Raw genomic sequence first — 23,405 nt, 5'->3', positions numbered from 1 at the left:
CCTACCTAAATGACAGGGGGGGGCGGGGGGTTTGAGACTGGCGGCGACCTGGGGGGAGGGAAGTGGCAGCCTGCTTCAGGGTGGTAGTGCTCATGGGTGGGGGGGAACTTCTTTTTAAAAAAGTTATGCAGGTCCCAGCCAATATTCAGTGCTTTTGAGTTGTCCTAAATTTGGCCACTTAGCAATGTGGGTGCCGGCACTAAATATTACCGGCACCCACATAACCCCAAGCTTCTCCCTAACGCCGCCGCCCCCCCCCCCCCCCCAATACCGCTCCGACCAGCCTCATTTTCTTGGCAGTGGTCAGAGGCGATATTCAGCGACACTGCAACTTTAGTGCCGCTGAATATCGGGGAATAGACGTTTACAAGCAATTTAAGCAGGCAGGAGCCTCTCCTACCCGCTTAAATCGCTTTGAATATTGGCCCGAGTGTGTCTGCCTCCTTCCAGTCTTTAAAAACATCTTATGTGCCCCATAGGAAAGGGGATGAAGTGAGAAGTCTTCCCTGAGCACATGGGCTCTTATGCCAGTGATAGAACTGCTCGCACCTAGAACTGATTTGAATTATCAACTTAATATACTTTTAACACAACTAAGCCTTTAAAGCAGTTTTACAATACTAAAGCAATAACAAGCAACAAAAAAACATAACATAAAATTACAATTTTAAAAAATTATCTATACATGGGAATATATGTGTATAAATCATAGTATTCTATAATTTATGTACGTGTACTCCGCCCATGTTCTGTCCATACTCTATGTTTTATTACATAATGTAAGTAGTATGCTATCCAGCTTATTTTCAAAAGAGACGGACGCCCATCTTCCGACACAAATCGGGAGATGGACGTCCGTCTCAAAAACAGGTATAATCGAAAGCTGAATTTGGACGGCCCCAACTGCTTTCTGTCACGGGGACGGGCGAAATTCTCGGGGGCGTGGCCCGAACAGTAGCGAAGGCGGGACAGGGGCGTTCCGGGGCGTGGTTAACAGATGGACCTCCGCGCCTGATAATGGAAAGAAGCAAGACTTCCCCGACGAGCATTTAGTCCACACAAAGTTGGTCCTGTTTTTTTCACGACCAAGCTTCCAAAAAGTGCCCAAACTGACCAGATGACCACCGGAGGGAATCGGGGATGATCTCCCCTGTCCCCCCCAGTGGTCACTAACCCCCTCCCACCCTAAAAAACAAACTGTTTAAATATTTTTTCCAGCATCTATGTCAGCCTCAAATATCATACCTAGCTCCATGAAAGCAGTATGCAGGTCCCCCGAGCAATTTTAGTTTAGTTGGTGCTGCGCGGGACCCATGCAGAGAGCAAAAATCGGAAGAAAAAAAACATGCAAGTGCAGTCAGGGAGGTCCAAAAAAAAAAAACATGCAAGTGCAGTCAGGGACGTCCAAATTAAAACAATAGTAACAGGGGGATTCAAACCAGCCACCTTCTGATTACAAGACTTGTGCTCTAACCACTGCACCACTTATTCAGGTGCTTAGCTATTCCTTCCCTTTCCATTAAGTCCCTCCAAGTTTCTGTCAGCCAATCACAGCTCATTTACCCAGTATGTTTTTTCTAGCAAAAACGGTGCCTGTACTCAAATGCCAGGCTACCCTTCAGGGGTGGGGTGATCCCTGAGGGACCAGGCCCCCTGCAACCAGCCACAGAATCTATGACAAGGCAGAATTGGTATGTAGAGCCTGAGCTCTTTCATTAAAACTTGGGGGTCCATGGGTCAATTTTAGCAGACAATGGAAAAGGTGCCGGTACTAAGTACCCCCAAGTACCCCCTCAAAAAAAGCCCTGCATTTACCTGACATTGGTGTCAGCTAGACGAGCTGTGATTGGCTGACAGAAACTTGGAGGGACTTAATGGAAAGGGAAGAAGGTCTAGGCAGCTGAATAAGTGGTGCAGTGGTTAGAGCACAGGTTTTATAATCAGAAGGTGGCTGGTTCAAATCCCACTATGGGAAAGAAAGCCAGCAGATCAATGTCACAACAAAAAGATTTTATTGAAGATACCGTGTATGAACAAATCGCCCGCCACAGGCCGTGTTTCGCCCGCCACAGGCCGTGTTTCGCCCACCTAGGGCTGCGTCAGGGGCTAATTTGAAACCTTCGTAAAGGGGCAAATATGGTGCATAAAAGTCAAGAAAAAACCAGCTAAAACGGGAATCCTGTGGTCTCTAGCATACACAAATGGACACACCGAAGCTGTGTGTCCATTTGTGTATGCTAGAGACCACAGGATTCCCGTTTTAGCTGGTTTTTTCTTGACTTTTATGCACCATATTTGCCCCTTTACGAAGGTTTCAAATTAGCCCCTGACGCAGCCCTAGGTGGGCGAAACACGGCCTGTGGCAGGCGATTTGTTCATACACGGTATCTTCAATAAAATCTTTTTGTTGTGACATTGATCTGCTGGCTTTCTTTCCCATATTGGATTTTGCAGATCGTTTGCCTTGTTGTTTTTCAAATTCCACTATTACTGTTGTTTTAATTTGGACATCCCTGACTGCACTTGCATGGTTTTTTTTATTCCGATTTTTGCTCTCTGCATGGGTCCCGCGCAGCACCAACTAAACTAAAATTGATCCGGGGACCTGCATACTGCTGTCATGGAGCTAGGTATGGTATTTGAGGCTGGCATAGAGGCATCTCAGGGGGACCAGTGCACTACGAATGCTGGCCCCTCCCACGACCAAATGGCTTGGATTAGGTCCGTTTTTGAGATGGCCGGCAGCGGTTTCGATTATCGCTGAAAACCGCGGACGGCCATCTCTAGGTCCAGCGATCTCACCATTTGTGTCGTCTATCTCTAGAGTCCACACAAATGATGGGATTTCAGCGGGCCGAACCGTATAATCGAAACCGAAGATGGACGGCCATCTCGTTTCGATTTTACGGTTCGCTCCGCCTCTTGGCGGAGCCGTCTCCGGAGATGGACGTTTTTACACATGGGCGTTCGCGTTCGATTATGCCCCTCTATGTCATACTTTTTATTATTTGAATATTTTTACTGCTGTAATTGTCTATTACTTATGTTTGATTTATTCTTACTGTACACCACTTTGAGTGAACTCCTTCAAAAAGGCGGTAAATAAATACTAATAAATAAATAAATAAATATGAATGGCTGCCTGCAAAGTATACGTCACTGAAGACTGGTGCTTACTAAGACCGAAAATACTATAATGCCTTTGTATCACTCCATGCCTCCCATTGTTCAGCCTCTATCCCTCCCTCCCCTCTACCCCAGGTCCAAAATCCCCCTCTGTTCCCTCCCTCACATTGTCCAGCATCTCTCTCTCCCTCCTTGCTGTCCTAAGTCCAACATCTCTTCCGCTCTCTTCATTCCCTCCCCTCTGCCCCTGGGTCCAACATCTTTCTCATTGCCTTCTTTCTTTCCTACAGTCCGACACCTCTCCATCCCCTTTCGCCTCTGTCCTCACGATCCAGATCTTTGCTTCTCTCTTTCCTCCCTCTCCTCAACCCCTGGGTTCAATATCTCTCCCTCTTTCTTCCTTTCCTCCCTCTCATCGTCCATCATCTCTCTCCTTTCGCCCTCTACTCGCAGTTCAGTATCTGCCCCTCTACTTCTCTTTCCCCACCCACAATCTGCGTTCTCCCCCTCTCAATCTCCCAGCCAGTCTACTTTAAAATTTATCTTTACTTCTAGAGGTCACGCACGCTGCCTGCAGCCAGCCAAATGTGTGTCACACACCTAATGTGTGTAACTTTGGTATCTCTGCAGCAGTAAGGAACAGACATTAGGAATATAAGCACCTGGTAAAGTACAAGGATTGAAGTCTCTTTGTATCTAACCTTAAATGTACTGTGACCCTGTGAAAGTAAAAAAAGAAAAAAAAATTCATAGCAACAAAGACAAGAGGCACAAGACAGCAAGAAAGAGGAGGGGAGGGGGAGACAGGAATGGAACTTGGAGAGAAAGGCTTCTAATGACAAGGAAATTCATGTGAGCCATACTAAAAGTATTCCTGCTGAAGTGGAAGATTAAATAAAATACCAGTGTCCTTTTACAAATTGTGTGACCTCTCAAATAGAAATTATATGTCCTTTTGGAAAATATGACTCACTTAAAATAAGACTTGTTCTTATGGAAAATTGTCAAGCCATTTTATGCTCATGTTTGGGGTTTTTTTTTGCCCTGGCAGCTTCCTCCTGCTCTGTTTGGCTTCCAGCTCAGTTGTAACTATGGCTGGAATCCTAGCATCACGAACCTTCATTTGCAACTAACTGGGGGATTTTTCTTCTATTTTATATCACTGTTCCTCCCTCGGTGTTTCTAGTCTTGTCATTGCAGAGATGGCTGTGGGCCAGGGGCCAAACCCCAAGGCTCCGTCTGGATGGAACTCTCTGAATTCTGCCACTAGAGGTCTCCCTTGAGAGGAAGACCTACTTGGGGGATCAAACTAGGGATCGTCTCCATGTCAGTGCACAGTGCTGCCGGCTTTTCGCATTTTGAATTATACAGTCAACATCTGCCAAAGTGTTCCATTTTCATGAGGCATAAGCTAGACTTAAAGGTTCACTCGATTTGTGGAAGATTATTAAATCAATATAGAGACACCCTGAGCAAATAATTCTAGCGTTAAAGATATTTATTAAGGAAGAGTTTCTTAAGCACTGGGTCAATTGAACATGTAGAAATTGTTCTTTTCTATGACCCCTGACAGATGATTCTGGCACAGACTGTATAAGTCAGCCCAGCACTATCCCTGCCTCCCACCACCGGCTCTGGCACAGACCGTATAAGTCTGCCCAGCACTATCCTGCCTCCCACCACCGACTCTGGCACAGACCGTATAAGTCTGCCCAGCACTATCCTCGCCTCCCAACCACCAGCCCCACCTCCCAACCACCGGCTCTGGCACAGACCGTATAAGTCTGCCCAGCACTATCCCCGCCTCCCAACCACCAGTCCCGCCTCCCACCACTGGCTCTAGCACAGACCGTATAAGTCTGCCCAGCACTATCCCTGCCTCCCACCACCGGCTCTGGCACAGACCGTATAAGTCTGCCCAGCACTATCCCTGCCTCCCACCACCGACTCTGGCACAGACCGTATAAATCTGCCCAGCACTATCCTTGCCTCCCAACCACCAGTCCCGCCTCCCACCACCGGCTCTGGCACAGACCGTATAAGTCTGCCCAGCACTATCCCCGCCTCCCAACCACCAGCCCCGCCTCCCAACCACCGGCTCTGGCACAGACCGTATAAGTCTGCCCAGCACTATCCCCGCCTCCCAACCACCAGCCCTGCCTCCCAACCACCGGCTCTGGCACAGACCGTATAAGTCTGCCCAGCACTATCCCCACCTTCCAACCACCAGCCCAAAATACTGAACAAGATCCATCCGAACAACCAGCGAACACCTACCCTTCCGACAACTGTTGAAAACTTACCTCTTCAAACAAGCCTATCCAAACAACCCGACTTAGAGGCAGATGCACTAAAGCTTAATGAGCCTTTAATGACCCTACAACGAGGAAATTTTGATCCGTTGCATGCATCAAAGGGCTTTTACCGAGGAAGCCATCAGCTAACGAAAACGGAATGGAGATGAGCAATTAGTGTGAAAACCCCATTGAAACGACATGCACTAACCTTTTCCGATTGCCTTTACGCAGGAAAAAGGCAGGAAATCTAACGAGAGGTCTGGACCTCTCGTTAGGACAGCTCTGTGCCAGGAAAAATAGTAAAGTGAAAAAACAAACAAACTGTGAGCCAATCCCAGCGCATTAGCAGAGCTAATAGCACTGTGATTGGTCAAAAGGAAACTGAAAGGCACAATCCATAAACAGAAGCCTCTACAAGCCCCAAGGAGTTCAAAAATATTTTTTTTCTAGGCATGCATCCCCGTCCTCAGACTGCAAACAAAACACAAGCACATGGCTCCCAAATCAAAACAAAAATAAAAAAAAAGGGTCGGGAGGGGGCAAAGGCGCTCGTCAGGAGCGTCCTATATGGCCGTCCTTGCCCCCCCCCCCCCACCCGTGGTCGCCGTTCCCCCCTGCCCCACTTCCCCCTGCATTCTAAATTAAAAAGCAAGAAGAAAAGCAAATGTACCTTTAGCAGCCCCGGCCCCCCTCCCTTCCTCACTACTCTGTCTCCCCTCAGCTCCGCCTCCCGACATCCTCCGCCCTGTGCCCCGCCCCCTCTTGGGGTCTCCTCCTGCGCCCGCCCCTGTCTGACGTCAGTAACCTACGTAGGTTACCGACGTCAGACAGGGGCGGGCCCAGGAGGAGAGAGACGCGCGACAGAAGCTGGGCGAAGGCAGGCATCAGCTTTCTTCTTGCCCGTGCAGCGCCTTCGGACAGAGGAGAGAGGCGCTGCACGGTCCCGGTAAGAGGGAGGGGGGCCCGATGGAGGAGGGGAATGGCGGCGACGACCCCAAGAGGGGGCGGGGCACAGGGCGGAGGATGTCGGGAGGCAGAGCTGAGGAGAGACAGAGTAGTGAGGAAGGGAGGGGGGCCGGGGCTGCTAAAGGAACGTTTGCTTTTCTTCTTGCTTTTTAATTTAGAATGCAGGGGGAAGTGGGGCGGGGGGAACGGCGACCACGGGTGGGGGGGGGGCAAGGACGGCCATACAGGACGCTCCTGACCAGCGCCTTTGCCCCCTCCCGACCCTTTTTTTAAATTTTTGTTTTGATTTGGGAGCCATGTGCTTGTGTTTTGACTGTTTGTGGCATGCGCAGAGCAGCTAACATAACGCTTGGCTGCTCTGCGCATGATTTGGGGGCCGATTAACGATGTGTATTGTGATTCTTTGATACATTGTACGTTTCAATACCGATCTCAGCATGTGTGACTTTTTTTTTTGGTGCATTCTTCGTTATTTTAAAATCGTTAGGGACTTTAACGATTTAGATTTTTTTACGTTTGGTTGCTGCATCTGCCTCTTAATTTACGAACCTAATCCACACCACTAACATTAACCATACCTCAATCCTCCCCCCACATCTCTTCCTCTTGTCCTACTCTATTCAACTGTGTTATCTCTGTGATACTTTGTAACCATACATTGTGTTATCTCTATGACACTTTGTACCCATACATTGTGTTAACTTTGTGATATTTTGTATCCATACATTGTAAGCCGCACTGAACCTGCTATCGAGCGGGAAAGAGTGGGGTATAAGTGCTACAAATAAATAAATATGGTAAAATAGAGTTTAGGTTCCAGTTGTGCCTATATTTCTACGAAACTCACTTTCGCAAATCTCTGAAAACAAGGCCCACCACGAGAATCCATAGCTTAATTATAATACTTCACCACTCTCCCCTTCTCTGAGTGTCTTCCTTCTACACTGTTTGCCTAGCTCTTTTTTGTCAGCGCTGCGTATGCCTTGTAGCGCTATAGAAATGCTAAATAGTAGTAGTAGTAGTAGTAGTCATCCTCGATTTCTTTGTAACACCAATTGTATCTCAACCCTGGAATGGCAATGCCATAACAGATCTTTGTAAGCCACATTGAGCCTGCAAATAGGTGGAAAAATGTGGGATACAAGTGCAATAAATAAAGTGAACAATTAGTTTTACGGGAAATGCAGGGTTAGGTTCCTGAATAGGACAGCACTTAAAACACATATACAATTAACTTGTTAATAACATCAAAAAAACGCACAGAGAAAGTGAAAAGAAAAAAAAAAGGCTGTTTCGAAATACGTTATGTCCATGAATACGCGAACACGGCTGCGCAAATGGAGAATTGAGTCCTCTATTCGCACCGCCCCTGACATGCAAAACCACAAATACCGGTGGATAGTGAGAACGCACTGTACTGACTCTCCTTCTCACCTGTCAGAAAAAGAGAACTGTCTGCATTTTTGCTGGGCTCAGACACACAGGGGCTTTCCACAGTCAACATATTTTATAGTCAGAAAATTCTTCACATGATGACACTTTAATCACCAAAGAACGTTAACACTTTCCAGCTGTCACTGCAACTTCCAAGTCGCTTAACATTATTGCTGCCACCAAGCTGTCTTTTTCCCATAATCACAAGCAATCAAGTCGGACATCAACCTTGTCCTGGAAAGAAAATCAATACTTTTGCTTCTTTAGAACACAATGAGGGGCATAATCGAACGAAAACGTCTATCTCCATGGGCGTTTATCTCCGAGAACGGGTCCGTGAAGGGGCGGACCGAACCGTATTTTCGAAAAAAAAATAGACGTCCATGTTTTATTCGACAATTTGTGAGCTGGGCGTTTTTGCTTTTCAGCGATAATGGAAAATGAAAGCGCCCAACTCAAAAACGAATAAATCCAAGGCATTTGTTCGTGGGAGGGGCCAGGATTCATAGTGCACTGGTCCCCCTCACATGCCAGGACACCAACCGGGCACCCTAGGGGGCACTTTTACAAAAACAAAAAAAAAGGTAAAAGAGCTCCCAGGTGCATTGCACCCTTCCCTTGGGTGTTGAGCCCCCCAAATCCCCCTCAAAACCCACCGCCCACAAGTCTACACCATTACTATAGCCCTAAGGGGTGAAGGGGGCACCTACATGTGGGTACAGTGGGTTTGGGGGGGTTGGGCGACTAAGCGTTAAGCAGCACAATTGTAACAGGTAGGGGGGGATGGGCCTGGGTCCACCTGCCTGAAGTCCACTGCACCCCCTAACAACTGCTCCAGGGACCTGCATACTGCTGCCAGGGAGGTGGGTATGACATTTGAGGGTGAAAATAAAAAGTTGTGAAACATCATTTTTTGTGGTGGGAGGGGGTTAGTGACCACTGGGGGAGTCAGGGGAGGTCATCCCCGATTCCATCTGGTGGTAATCTGGTCATTTAGGGCACTTTTTGGGGCCTTATTCGTGAAAAAACAGGGTCCAGGAAAAGTGCCCTAAATTCTAGCTACAAACGCATACTTTTTTCCCATTATCGGCGAAAGGCGCCCATCTCTCCTCGGCCGATAACCACGCCCAAGTTCCACCTTCGCCACGCCTCCGACACACCCCCGTCAACTTTGTACGCTTCCGCGATGGAGTGCAGTTGAAAACGTCCAAAATCGGCTTTCCATTATACCGATTTATTCATTTTTGTGAGATAAACGTCTATCTCCCGATTTGGGTCGAAATCTAGGCATTTTTCTCTTTCAATTATAAGGTGGAATGGGTCTGATATCCAAAACATTTATTATGCTCCTTAACTTTCAAGCCGATTCTCAAAACCATCGCCAGTGGTAAGGCCAGTTAGCGTGGGAATGGCACGTATATAAATCTGAGCAGAAGGCTCATGGGGCTTTAGCACAGGAAACGACTTGCAGGGAAGATGGTCGCAAATTGTATTTAAATGTAGTCAAAATTATGCTAATGTTGTCGTTTGCTATGCCTTCCAGATGCTCAAGAGAACAGCGCACAAACCAACCCTGCTCTTACTGTTGGAAAATAACGCCAGCTCGGAGTTGGCAGTGGGAGGATTGGATAGAGGATTTTCTTTTGATTTCCAGTTTAAAGTCCGCCAGTTTTGAATTTCTACTGCTGGAAGCAGAAGAAAGCCCGTGCAAGCCTGTAAGCGCTGTTATTGAGAAAGAAATGTACGCTAGTCCAGGCAAATCCAAAAGTGAAAGCACACATGGGCACCTGTTATCTGAGCTTAAATATAAGCCTTCCAAGGGAAACAAAATTGCGCTGATGCGTGCTGCACAGTCAGGCTTGCCTGGCAAATGTGCACAAGAGCTGCACTTACATGAAACGCTTCTGCGCATATGCCAAGCACGTTCCTCCCCCCTGCTTTCGCTTTTACAGTGCACATATAATTTGATTAGCATTTCCCATGAACATTGGAGAGTATTTTTCTGTACTATTTCAGCGGTATGGGATGTGCGCTGTTGGACAAGTTCCTTGGGGCAAAAGTCTATAGTCCGCTATTGAGACAGCCATGGGGAAGCCATTTCTTGGCCTGGGATTGGTAGCATGGAATATTGCTACTATTTGGGTTTCTGTCAGGTACTTGTGACCTGAATTGGCCTCTGCTGGAAACAGGATACTGGGCTAGATGGACCACTGGTCTGACCCAGTATGGCTATTCTTATGTCCTTAAGTTCTTAATGAAGGCTCATAGCTCCATGTTGTAGGCTGATCCCCAGGAGGGAAAAAAGGGAGCAGGAAAAAGCTGCTGGGTCACAAAAATATAAACATTTTCCTGAAGAAGTAGTGTAACATTCTCTGTGGCAAGAGCTGACCTACTGGCTATGCTTTTTTCAGGTGATAATGTCATCATCCTTTAGGCACAACCTCTGGTCTCTAGGGCTAGGCTGGAAGGGGAACCATCTTGTTTTGGGCAGCATTGCCCCAGTTGCCATCTCTTTAGGCAGTGACCTCCGGTCTCGAGAGCCGGGCTGCAAGTGGAACCGTCTAATTTTGTATATATTTGCCCCTGGTGTCAGAAGACCTACTCCCAGCGCTGTAGGTCCCCAGTGAATCCCCCTTCCCAGAACCAAGGGAAACTTCACATCAGCAACAATGGAACACTACCAAAGTCAAAACAGAAGTCCTGTTTGTATGACATTATTTTCAGCTGCATTATCTGGATAATGCCCCTAAATTTCCAGATTGCCTCAGCACTATCCACGTGGATCCTGGGTGTCGTTTCAGGTTACCTGGTTAGCACTGATACTCAGTAGGGACAGACAGTCAGAAGTTTTTCATTTCCTATCGTCTGCCGTCTTCTTTCCGGAAATGCTTATTTTATTAGTTTTCATTTGGCCATATTTTCATCATGGGAGCAAAGTCATTCATTGAGTGCACGCTCTTTTGAAAGAGTGTGTTCTATGTGCAAAGAAGGCACGCTCCGACTGTAAGAATGCACAGTATGCATGCCTGCGCAGTCGTTGGCGCATGCACGACTGCACAATTGTTGCCAGATGGGCAGTTTTCCCACCCAATTGGGCAGGTTTCCGCGACCGGCTGCGGGAAATTTTTGAAGGCTGCAGGATTTGGGCGGCGTCGGAGGCGGGATTAATGACATCGGGAGGCGGGGTTAATGACGTCTCAGAGGCGGGGTTAATGACGTCTCAGAGGCGGGGTTTGACTTTGAGCGGTTTTGGACTGGTTTGGGGTTGGACTTGGGCGGGGAAAATTTTTTAAATCTGGCAACGACCTCTTTGCAAACAGTATGCACTCTTGTGAAAGAGGGTGCACTATTATTGGCAAACGGTAAAACATCGATTTTTGTGGGGGGTTTTTCTGCTCGTTTTCGTTTGATAACAACATGCAATAACACGGGGTTTTCCCATATTGTTGTAAATGAATGCCCATCCCTAATATCCAGTCTGCAAAAAAAACTGTCCTCACTTTACCCAGTTATATATCCAGGTACTGGTCTGAATATCGTTGTTCCCTGGATAACTGCTAGTGATTAGGTTACATCTGGATATTCAATTGGATATTTAGCACCGGCCACTGTCCAGATACCTGAACTGAATATCCAGCTATTAAAAAACCAGGGTGGCTGGGATTTAAATCAAATGCTGACTGATGTGGCTGAATATCAGCTGGGGGAGGGTGGGAGTTCTCTGTAAAATATCTGAGAATTGCAACAAGGGTTGAGTTGGTCCTTTCTTTCTGAGGCTCAGGGCTCATTGAACTGGTCTGAATTTTATCAGGACCTGGAGCCCTGGAGTGCTGAAGGCTGTTAACAATTGATTATAGGTGCTGCATTGGAGTTCCCCTGGTCAGGAGGAGGAGGCGGCATTTCAGGCACTTGAGGTATAGAACAATCAATGGAGAAAAAGAAAAGGCGCCAAACAAGTGTTTCAGACACTATTAGAAGTAATTTCTCTCAATGAATAAACATTAGTCTGAGAGGTTCCGCCTTCCACTCTTTTCTAATCCAGCAGCAAGCAAATCATAGTAACATAGTAGATGACGGCAGAAAAAGACCTGCACGGTCCATCCAGTCTGCCCAAGAAGATAAATTCATATGTGCTACTTTTTTTATTTGTACTGTCCTCTTCAGTGCACAGACCGTATAAGTCTGGCCAGCCCTATCCCCGCCTCCCAACCACCAGCCCCGCCTCCCACCACCGGCTCTGGCACAGACCGTATAAGTCTGCCCAGCACTATCCCCGCCTCCCAACCACCAGCTCTGGCACAGACCGTATAAGTCTGCCCAGCACTATCCCTGCCACCCACCACCAGCTCTGGCACAGACCGTATAAGTCTGCCCAGCACTATCCCCGCCTCCCAACTACCAGCCCCGGCACAGACCGTATAAGTCTGCCCAGCACTATCCCTTCCACCCACCACCAGCTCTGGCACAGACCGTATAAGTCTGCCCAGCACTATCCCTGCCGCCCAACCACCAGCCCCGGCACAGACCGTATAAGTCTGCCCAGCACTAGTCCCCCCTCCCAACCACCAGCCCCAGCACAGACCGTATATGTCTGCCCACACTAGCACAATCCCTTTGCTCAGGCAAATCATCAAAATTTTCATGCAAATAACATTCATCAGCTAATTCCTCAGATTTAAAACAAAAGTGCCCTAATTTGCCCTGCTCTGGATAACATTTGGGACTTCTATTCTGTAATTAAAGGATCAGTATGAAGGTTAAGCACAAAGCATTTCATACATCGCCGTTCTGTGATACAACCAAAGCAGTTTACATATTATATACAGGTATTTTCTCTGTCCCTGGTGAATACATTTCAGAGTGTGGGGGCTACTCCTGAGAAGGCTCGCTGGTGGGTATCACACCGTACAATTTCTTTTGATGAGGGGACAGATAGTGATGATCCATAAGAGGACCTTAGAGGTCTCAAAGGTGTGTAAAGGGCTAACTTATTCTTTAATTAGTCTGGCCCATTTTGTCTGAGGACCTTGAAAACATATAGTTGGGCCAGAGAGGACCTGGGATTTCTTGCCAGCTCAGGCTTCCTGATTTCTGAGCCAGACAGGGATGGGGATGTGGATAGGATTCTTCCTGGGGGAGGGAGGAGTCTTATCCTTGCTGGATTCAGGGTCCAGGATTGCGGGATTCCAAAAGGAACCCTGGTGAATGGTCTGTGGCCAGGAATGTCACTACAATGCCTGGGCTTCAGTAAAAAATTCCTAGGGAGTTCTAAATGAAGGCTTATGGCACTGGCTCCAAATGAGCTGAAAAACAAACTGCCAGCTTGGAAAAGAAAAAAAAAAAAGCAGGTGCTATTTGTCGTCACCACCAACCCACATTTTAAGGAGGTGATTTTATAATGGATTTCCTGTATAAAGCCTGTTTTGCATTATAAAATTGCACCACACTATGTGCGTGTAGAAGTAAGCATGCTCCCAGGGACACAGTTTGGGCACAAGAGGGGTGTAGTTGCAATCTACATACATATTTTATAACATACTAGCCATTAAGCCCGTTAAAACGGGCAAGATTTGTGTTTTGCAAAATGTAATAATTCTCACCTCCATCCATTCATGTCCAGCAACCCTCCTCTCTCCCCTGCCCTCCATCGATACATGTCCAGCAACCCTGCTCTCTCCCCTGACCTTCCCCCCATGTCCAGCAGCCCTCCTGTCTCCCCTGGCCTCACCCCGTCCACTGACCCTCCTCTCTCCTCTGCCCTCCCCCCATATCCAGCAACCCTCCTCTTTCCCCTGCCCTCCCCCCATGTCCAGCAACCCTCCTCTATGCTCTGCTCTCTCCCCATGTCCAGCAACCCTCCCCTCTGCCCTCCCCCCATGTCCAGCTACCCTCCTCACCGCCGCTCCCTCCCCCCTCCATGCCAGGCCCCCTGCACTGACATGAGAGCACCCTTACCTCCCATCCATGTCCAGCAATTCTCTCTTCCCTGCCCTCTCCTCCCATCCATGTCCAGTATGTCTCCTCTCTCCCCTGCCCTCCCCTCTCATCAATGCCCAGCAATTCTCCTCTGCCCCCTGTCCTCCCCTGCCATCCATGTCCAGCGATTCTCCTCTCTCTCCTGCCCTCTCCTCCCATCCATGTCCAGCAATTCTCTCTTCCCTCCCCTCCCATCCATGTCCAGCATGTCTCCTCTCTCCCCTGCCCTCCCCTCCATGTCCAGCGATTCTCCTCTCTCCCCTGCCCTCCCTTTCCATCCATGTCCAGCGATACTCCTCTCTCCCCAGCCATTCCCTCCCATCCATGTCCAGCAATTCTCTCTTCCCTGCCCTCTCCTCCCATCCATGTCCAGCATGTCTCCTCGCTCCCCTACCCTCACCTCTCATCCATGTCCAGCGATACTCCTCTGCCCCCTGTCCTCCCCTGCCATCCATGTCCAGGGATTCTCCTCTCTCTCCTGCCCTCCCCTCCCATCCATGCCCAGCATGTCTCCTCTCTCCTCTGCCCTCCTCTGTGTAAATTTGAGAGCTCTCTGGAGTTGAGGTGTTCAGAATGAAAAAAAAAAATCTGTGCAGACCAGGCTACCCTCCCCTCCCCCAGGACTCTCTTGCTTCAGTTTTCCCAAATAAGTCAGCAGCTGCCCATGGTACAACAGGGAGTCTGCCAGGGCAGACTGAGTAGTTCTGTCTCATATCTCAAATTCCTGTACTGCCAGACACATCCAGGGGTGGGACAGGGTCTGGGAGTCACATCCAGTGCACCCTGTAAAACACTAGAGGAAATATCCATTATTCAATAGAGAAGTAGTTAAATATTTCACATTTTACCTTGATTACTGAGGGGGAAAAATCACTTCCCTACAGTAGCACTACACAGTATCCTGCGGCTAGAAAATCACATCTCTCAAGTGGCTAAAAGTGCCCGAAACACACACAAAACTCTCTCATTTTTCTGGCCTAATATCACATTTCATCATTCTTTGCACGCTTTGGGGTCAATACCAGCAGGCTAAAGTACTCCGGATATTTCATCCATATGAAAATTCCAAATGTGTCTGCTAATTGGCTCAATCATATGCAAATCAGGTTGTCATCTTGAAACCGTGACCCACTGTCCTCTGGGACTAAAATAATGCAAACCTATTAGCAGCACTCAACCTCTCCCTCAGGGTCGTCTGCTTTATGCTCTTAACCCCTTGGTAGGACTAGGAGGCGGGTTGAGAGTGCCTGTGTGTGCACAGAAGCATTTGAAAGCAACACAGCCACATGAGGAAATGTCAAGTCCACGTATTCAAGGCTACTATATCTATGAGGTTCTGTTATTCCTCTCCACTCCCACATAGACAAATCCAAAGCAGGAATCCTACAGACAAAAGACAAATGCTAAATAATCAGCCCATGGTGGTAAGGGGGTTCTGAACTGCTCGCAGCTGCAGGCTCAACTGACCTCAGCTATCTAATGTCAGGGCATGCGTTGAATATCTGGGTATCAGCGATCACCCGAAAGCAGGGGCGTAGATATGTGGGGCCACGGGAGCCTGGGCCCCCATAGATTTGGCCCTGGACCCCCCTGCCGATGACCCTCTCGACCCCCCCCTCCCGCCGCCAACCCGCTGTCGCCGTCTGCTACCTTTGCTGGCGGGGGACTCCAACCCCTGCCAGCCGAGGTCCTCGTCTTCCTTTGTTCTGTTTCCGAGTCTGACGTCCTGCATGTTGTACATGCAGGACGTCAGACTCACAGAAACAGAACAAAGCCTCGCAGATCAGCCAGCAGCCGCTGGCTGATCTGCAAGGCTTCGTTCTGTTTCTGTGCAGGACGTCAGACTCACAAGGCTTCGTTCTGTTTCTGTGCAGGACGTCAGACTCACAGAAACAGAACGAAGCCTTGCAGATCAGCCAGCAAAAGCTGCAGGACGTCAGACTCAGAAATAGAACGAAGGAAGAAGAGGACCTCGGCTGGCGGGGGTTGGGGTCCCCCGCCAGCAAAGGTAAGTGACGGCGGGGGAGGGTTGGCGGCGGGAGGGGGTGTCGACAGGGTCGTCGGCAGCGGGGGTCAAAGTTGTTGTTGTTGGTGGTGGTGGTGGTGGCATCGGCAATGGCGAGGGGGTGTTGGCAATAGCGGGGGGGGGTCAGCGGCGCCGGGGGGGGGGCAAAATGTGCCCCTTCACCTCAGGCTCTGGACCCCCCTCCTACCGAAGTCTGGCTACGCCCCTGCCCAGAAGTGAACCGGGAACCGGCCGATATTCAGACCATTGCCCAGTAAACTTCAGTGCATAAAATTCGACAGCCTTTTTGCTGTCCTAACTTTATGTGGTTACTTAACTGTTTAACCAGCACTAATCTCCACCTGTGCTCCGACCCTGGCCCACCCCTAACCTAACCAGTTAGGAGATGGCTGGTTAGCGGGGGTATTCAGTGGTTCTAACCAGTTAAGTGCCACTGAATATCCGTGGTTACCCCTGGACAAGCCATTTGAATGGCCAGAAACCTCTCCTGGCCTTTTAACTGGCTTTGATGATCAGACAGAAAGTGATTAATACAGCTATTTGAGAGAGCTATTTGCCTGAGCAAAGGTTTCACAGGACGCCTATTTATCACTGATTTGGCCCTCGTTATTCCCTTTTTAAACTTGAAATTTTACTTTTGATGACATTCAGGCTTATTTTCAAAAGAGAAAGACGCCCATATTTCGACCCAAATCGGGAGATGGGCGCCTTTCTCTCATGGGTGCCCAAATCGGTATAATCGAAAGCCGATTTTGGGCGCCTCCAACTGCAGTCTGTCGCAAGAACGGAAAAAGTTGACGGGGGCGTGTCTGAGGCGTGGTGAAGGTGGGACTAGGGCGTGTTTATCAGCCGAGGAGAGATGAGTGTGCTCAGCCAATAATGGAAAAAAGAAGGGCGCCAGAAGCGAGAATTTGGGTCACTTTTTTTGGACCCTTTTTTTTCACGAACAAGTCCCAAAAAAGTGCCCCAACTGCCCAGATGACCACCGGAGGGAATCAGGGATCACCTCCCCTGACTCCCCCAGTGGTCACTAACCCCCTCCCACCAAAAAAAAAGAACTTTAATAACTTTGTTTTCCAGCCTGTATGCCAGCCTCAAATGTCATACCCAGCTCCATGACAGCAGTATGCAGGTCCCTGGAGCAGTTGTTAGTGGGTGCAGTGGACTTCAGGCAGGTGGACCCAGGCCCATCCCCCCCTACCTGTTACACTTGTGCTGCTAAGTGGGAGCTCTCCAAACCGCCCCCAAAACCCACTGTACCCACATCTAGGTGCCCTCCTTCAGCCATAAGTGCTGTGGTAATGGTGTAGAGTTCTGGGGAGTGGGTTTTGGGGGGGATTTGGGGGGGCTCAGCACCCAAGGTAAGGGAGCTATGGACTTGGGAGGTATTTAAAAAAAAATTTTTTAATTGTTACAAGTGCCCCCTAGGGTGCCCGGTTGGTGTCCTGGCATGTGAGGGGGACCAGTACACTACGAATCCTGGCACCTCCCACGACCAAATGCCTTGGAGTTGTTCACTTTTGAGCTGGGCGCCTTCGGTTTCCATTATCGCTGAAAACCGATATCGCCCAGCTCAAATCCGCCCAAATCCGATGCATTTGCCCGGCAGCAACCTTATTATCGAAACAAAAGATGGACGCCCATCTTTTTCGAAAATACGGTCTGTCCCGCCCCTTTGTGGACCCGTCCTCGGAGATAGTTGCCCATGGAGATGGGCGTTCGTGTTCGATTATGCCCCTCATTGGGCCCTTGTACAGAACGGCAGCAAACTGGAAGTGAACAAGCAGGGGCCATAATAACAGCACAAAACAAAACAAATACATATTTCAAGGGCATATGTAGACTGTGCCCAATACAACGTGTCTGGAATCCTTGGAATGCAATCACTCACCAATGCTATACACCCACCGCTGACTTTAGAAGCATATAACATAGAGGCAGTAAACGAGCACAGCCAATCAGGTCTGAGAATCCAAACCACCAGCCCAGCCTCTACAATCCCTTCTTCTCCCTCAGAGATCTTCAGGGCTTGTCCCATGCTTTCTTTAACTATGAAGCTGTCTTCATCTCAACCATCTCCATTGGGAGGTTGTTCCATTGTCCACTATGCTTTTGTAAAAAAAATCTATTACTTTAGATTACTCCTCTCGACCCCCTTTCACTCCCATCCAATGACCCTTTGTTCCAGAGCCTCAGTTACACTGAAAAAAAAGACCAGCTCCCATGTATTTATACCCTGGAGGTATTTAAGGGCCTGATATTCAAAAGGGTTTAACCGGACAGGAGAGGCTCCTGCCTGGTTAAACCCCACTGAGATGCTCATCCATCAATATTCAATGGTAGTTAAGTGGGTAGTGCTACTGAACACTGTCTCTGATCACCACAGCACTGTCCAGTTTTAGTGCCGGTGCAGTCCGGGGGTGGAGCTGGAAACTTAACTGGTTAGCGGTAATGTCTAATCTGCTAACTAGTTATGTAAGTGGATAAAGTTAGGACAGCAAAAAGGCTGTCCTAACTTTATCTGCCAACCTAACCAAGCACTGGTCTGAATATCAGCTGATGCCAAGTTAACTTTCAGTGCTGCCACTTACCCAAGATATTCAATGCCAGGGACCAGACATGGCCAGGTACTGAACAGCCAGCCAGTGAATGATACATACCTGTAGCAGGTGTTCTCCGAGGACAGCAGGCTGATTGTTCTCACGACTGGGTGACGTCCGCGGCAGCCCCCACCAACCGGAAAGAAGCTTCGCGGGACGGTCGGCACGCAGGGCACGCCCACCGCGCATGCGCGGCCGTCTTCCCGCCCGTGCGCGACCGCTCCCGCCAGTTGAATGACTAGCAAAAGATGAAACACACAACTCCAAAGGGGAGGAGGGAGGGTAGGTGAGAACAATCAGCCTGCTGTCCTCGGAGAACACCTGCTACAGGTATGTATCATTCACTTTCTCCGAGGACAAGCAGGCTGCTTGTTCTCACGACTGGGGTATCCCTAGCTCTCAGGCTCACTCAAAACAATAACCCAGGTCAATTGAACCTCGCAACGGCGAGGGTACAACAGAAATTGACCTACGAAGAACAACTAACTGAGAGTGCAGCCTGACCAGAATAAATTCGGGTCCTGGAGGGTGGAGTTGGATTTACACCCCAAACAGATTCTGCAGCACCGACTGCCCGAACCGACTGTCGCGTCGGGTATCCTGCTGGAGGCAGTAATGAGATGTGAATGTGTGGACAGATGACCACGTCGCAGCTTTGCAAATTTCTTCAATAGTGGCTGACTTCAGGTGGGCCACTGACGCTGCCATGGCTCTAACACTATGAGCCGTGACATGACCCCCAAGAGCCAGCCCAGCCTGGGCGTAAGTGAAGGAAATGCAATCTGCTAGCCAATTGGAGATGGTGCGTTTCCCGACAGCGACCCCTAGCCTGTTAGGGTCGAAAGAAATAAACAATTGGGCGGACTGTCTGTTGGGCTGTGTCCGCTCCAAGTAGAAGGCCAATGCTCTCTTGCAGTCCAATGTGTGCAACTGACGTTCAGCAGGGCGGGTATGCGGCCTGGGGAAGAATGTTGGCAAGACAATTGACTGGTTAAGATGGAACTCCGACACCACCTTCGGCAGGAACTTTGGGTGGGTGCGGAGCACTACTCTGTTGTGATGAAATTTGGTATATGGAGCATGAGCTACTAGGGCTTGAAGCTCACTGACCCTACGAGCGGAAGTAACTGCCACCAAGAAAATGACCTTCCAGGTCAAGTACTTCAGATGGCAGGTATTCAGTGGCTCAAAAGGAGGTTTCATCAGCTGGGTGAGGACGACGTTGAGATCCCATGACACAGTAGGAGGCTTGATAGGGGGCTTTGACAAAAGCAAGCCTCTCATGAATCGAACGACTAAAGGCTGTCCAGAGATGGCTTTACCTTCCACATGATAATGGTAAGCACTAATCGCACTAAGGTGATTCCTTACTGAGTTGGTCTTGAGGCCAGACTCTGATAAGTGCAGAAGGTATTCAAGCAGGTTCTGTGCAGGGCAAGAACGAGGTTCTAGGGCCTTGCTCTCACACCACACGACAAACCTCCTCCACTTGAAAAAGTAACTCTTTTTAGTGGAATCCTTCCTAGAGGCAAGCAAGACCCGGGAGACACCCTCAGGCAGGCCCAACGCAGCGAAGTCTACGCCCTCAACATCCAGGCCGTGAGAGCCAGGGATGGAAGGTTGGGGTGCAGCAACGCTCCGTCGTTCTGCGAGATGAGAGTCGGAAAACACTCCAATCTCCACGGTTCTTCGGAGGACAACTCCAGAAGAAGAGGGAACCAGATCTGACGGGGCCAAAAGGGCGCTATCAGAATCATGGTGCCGCGGTCTTGCTTGAGCTTCAGTAAGGTCTTCCCCACCAAAGGTATGGGAGGATAAGCATACAGGAGGCCGGTCCCCCAATGGAGGAGAAAGGCATCCGACGCTAGTCTGCCGTGTGCCTGAAGTCTGGAACAGAACAGAGGCAGCTTGTGATTGGTCTGAGAGGCGAAAAGGTCCACCGAGGGAGTGCCCCACTCTCGGAAGATCTTGCGTACCACTCTGGCATGGAGCGACCACTCGTGCGGTTGCATGACTCTGCTCAGTCTGTCGGCCAGACTGTTGTTTACGCCTGCCAGGTACGTGGCTTGGAGGAGCATGCCAAACCGGCCCGCCCAACGCCACAGCCCGACGGCTTCCTGACACAGGGGGCGAGATCCGGTGCCCCCCTGCTTGTTGACGTAATACATTGCAACCTGATTGTCTGTCCGAATTTGGATAATTTGGCAGGACAGCCGATCTCTGAAAGCCTTCAGTGCGTTCCAGATCGCTCGGAGCTCCAGGAGGTTGATCTGCAGATCCTTTTCCTGGAGGGACCACAGACCCTGGGTGTGAAGCCCATCGACATGAGCTCCCCACCCCAGGCGAGATGCATCCGTCGTCAGCACTTTCGTGGGCTGTGGAATTTGGAATGGACATCCCAGGGTCAAATTGGTCCGGATGGTCCACCAGAGCAGTGAAGTGCGGCAACTGGTGGAGAGGCGGATGACATCTTCTAGATTCCCGGTGGCTTGGAACCACTGGAAGCTAGGGTCCATTGAGCAGATCTCATGTGAAGACGAGCCATGGGAGTCACATGAACTGTGGAGGCCATATGACCCAGAAGTCTCAACATCTGCCGAGCTGTGATCCGCTGAGACGCTCTGGTCTGCGAAGCCAGGGCCAGGAGATTGGTGGCCCTCGCTTCGGGAAGGTAGGCCTGAGCCGCCTGGGTATTCAGCAGAGCTCCTATGAATTCCAGAGACTGGGTTGGCTGGAGATGGGACTTTGGGTAATTTATCACAAACCCCAGCAGCTCCAGAAGTTGAATAGTGCACTGCATGGACCGGAGGGCTCCTGCCTCCGAGGTGTTCTTGACCAGCCAATCGTCGAGATATGGGAACACGTGCACTCCCAGCTTGCGTAGGTAGGCCGCTACCACCACGAGGCACTTGGTAAACACTCGTGGGGCAGAGGCGAGCCCAAAGGGCAGCACACAATACTGAAAGTGCCGTGCGCCCAGGCGGAATCTGAGATACTGTCTGTGAGCTGGCAGTATCGGTATGTGAGTATAGGCGTCCTTTAAATCCAGGGAACATAGCCAATCGTTTTCCTGAATCATTGGCAGAAGGGTGCCCAAGGAAAGCATCCTGAACTTTTCTTTGACCAGGAATTTGTTCAGGCCTCTCAGGTCTAGGATGGGATGCATCCCCCCTGTTTTCTTTTCCACAAGGAAGTACCTGGAATAGAATCCCTGCCCTTCCTGCCCGGGTGGTACGGGCTCGACCGCATTGGCGCTGAGAAGGGCGGAGAGTTCCTCTGCAAGTACCTGCTTGTGGCGGGAGCTGAAAGACTGAGCTCCCGGAGGGCAATTTGGAGGCAGGGAGGCCAAATTCAGGGCGTATCCGCACCGCACTATTTGGAGAACCCACTGGTCGGAGGTTATGAGAGGCCACCTTTGGTGAAAAAATTTTAACCTCCCTCCGACCAGCAGATCGTCCGGTACGGACACTTGTAGGGCGGCTATGTTCCCATGGATCCAGTCAAAAGCCCGTCCCCGGCTTTTGCTGTGGAGGCGCAGGGGGCTGCTTAGGCGCACGCTGTTGACGAGAACGAGCGCGCTGGGGCTGTCCCTGTGCCTGACGAGGCCTTCGGGCCGGCTGGTTGTACCTACGCTTCGCAAAAGAATAGGGTGCAGCCTGCCGGGCCCGGGAAAAACGTCCACCTGTGGAGGTGGATGCTGAAGGCGCCCGGTGGGAGAGCTTGTCGAGAGCGGTTTCCCGCTGATGCAGTTGGTCCACCATCTGCTCGACCTTCTCACCAAAAATGTTATCCCCCCGGCAAGGGACGTCGGCCAGTCTCTGCTGGGTGCGGTTGTCCAGGTCAGAGGCGCGCAGCCATGAGAGCCTGCGCATCACTATACCTTGGGCCGCAGCACGAGATGCCACGTCACAGGTGTCATAAATACCCCTGGACAGGAACTTTCTGCACGCCTTCAGCTGCCTGACCACCTCCTGATAAGGCCTGGACTGCTCCGGCGGGAGCTTCTCGACCAGGTCCGCCAGTTGTTGCACATAGGTCCGCATGTGAATGCTCATATAGAGCAAGTATGATTGGATGCGGGTCACGAGCATGGAGGATTGGTAGGCCTTCCTCCCAAACGAGTCCAGAGTGCGAGACTCCCGCCCCGGGGGCGCCGAGGCGGTATCCCTCGAACTCCGTGCCCTCTTGAGAGCAGAATCCACGACCGCCGAGTCATGGGGCAATTGTGGCCGCATTAGCTCTGGGTCAGAGTGGATCCTGTACTGGGACTCTGCTTTCTTGGGAATGGTGGGGTTAGTTAATGGTCGCACCCAGTTCCGAAGCAGCGTCTCCTTTAGGACATTGTGCAGCGGCACCGTGGAGGACTCTCTAGGTGGTGATGGATAGTCGAGGACCTCGAGCATCTCGGCCCTCGGCTCTTCCACAGAGACCACGGGGAAGGGAATGCTGATAGACATATCCCGCACAAAGGAGGCAAAAGAGAGACTCTCGGGAGGTGAGAGTTTCCTCTCCGGTGAAGGCGTGGGGTCCGAGGGAAGGCCCGTAGACTCCTCTGAGGAGAAATATCTAGGGTCCTCCTCTTCCCCCCACGAGTCCTCATCCTCGGTGTCGGACATAAGCTCATGTAGCTGAGTCCTGAACCGGGCCCGGCTCGACGTCGAGGCACCAGGGTCTCGGTGTCGTCGAGCGGTGGACTCCCGCGCCGGCGGGGACGGAGCTCCCTCCATCGACGGGGACTCCACCTGCGTGGCGGTCGAGACCGGCACCGCAAGCGGCGGCGGTGTCGACGGCCCCGGCGCCGGGCTAGAGCTCGCCGGCGCCACAGTCATCGGCGCTGAGGGCGCAAGCACCCCTGGCGCCGGCACAGCCTGGCGCATCAGCCCTTCCAGGATCCCCGGAAGGATGGCTCTGAGGCACTCGTCCAGGCCCGCTGCCGGGAAAGGCGGTGGGGCCGGTAGGGGTGTCGGTGCCAGAAGCTGC

At 50.4% G+C, this 23,405-nt stretch overlaps 1 protein-coding gene across 1 annotated transcript in view; it reads right to left on the bottom strand.

Moving 5' to 3' along the window:
• The window catches only part of LOC115474650 (adenylate cyclase type 5-like), a 542,557-nt gene that overhangs the window by 394,270 nt on the left and 124,882 nt on the right, over positions 1-23,405 (bottom strand). The gene's annotated exons all lie outside the window — the stretch shown is intronic.

This window comes from Microcaecilia unicolor, chromosome 7 (genome assembly GCF_901765095.1).
Source record: "Microcaecilia unicolor chromosome 7, aMicUni1.1, whole genome shotgun sequence".
Taxonomy (NCBI): domain Eukaryota; kingdom Metazoa; phylum Chordata; class Amphibia; order Gymnophiona; family Siphonopidae; genus Microcaecilia; species Microcaecilia unicolor.
The sequence above is the reverse complement of the archived record's forward strand: the minus strand, read 5'-3'. Positions and strand labels throughout refer to the sequence as shown.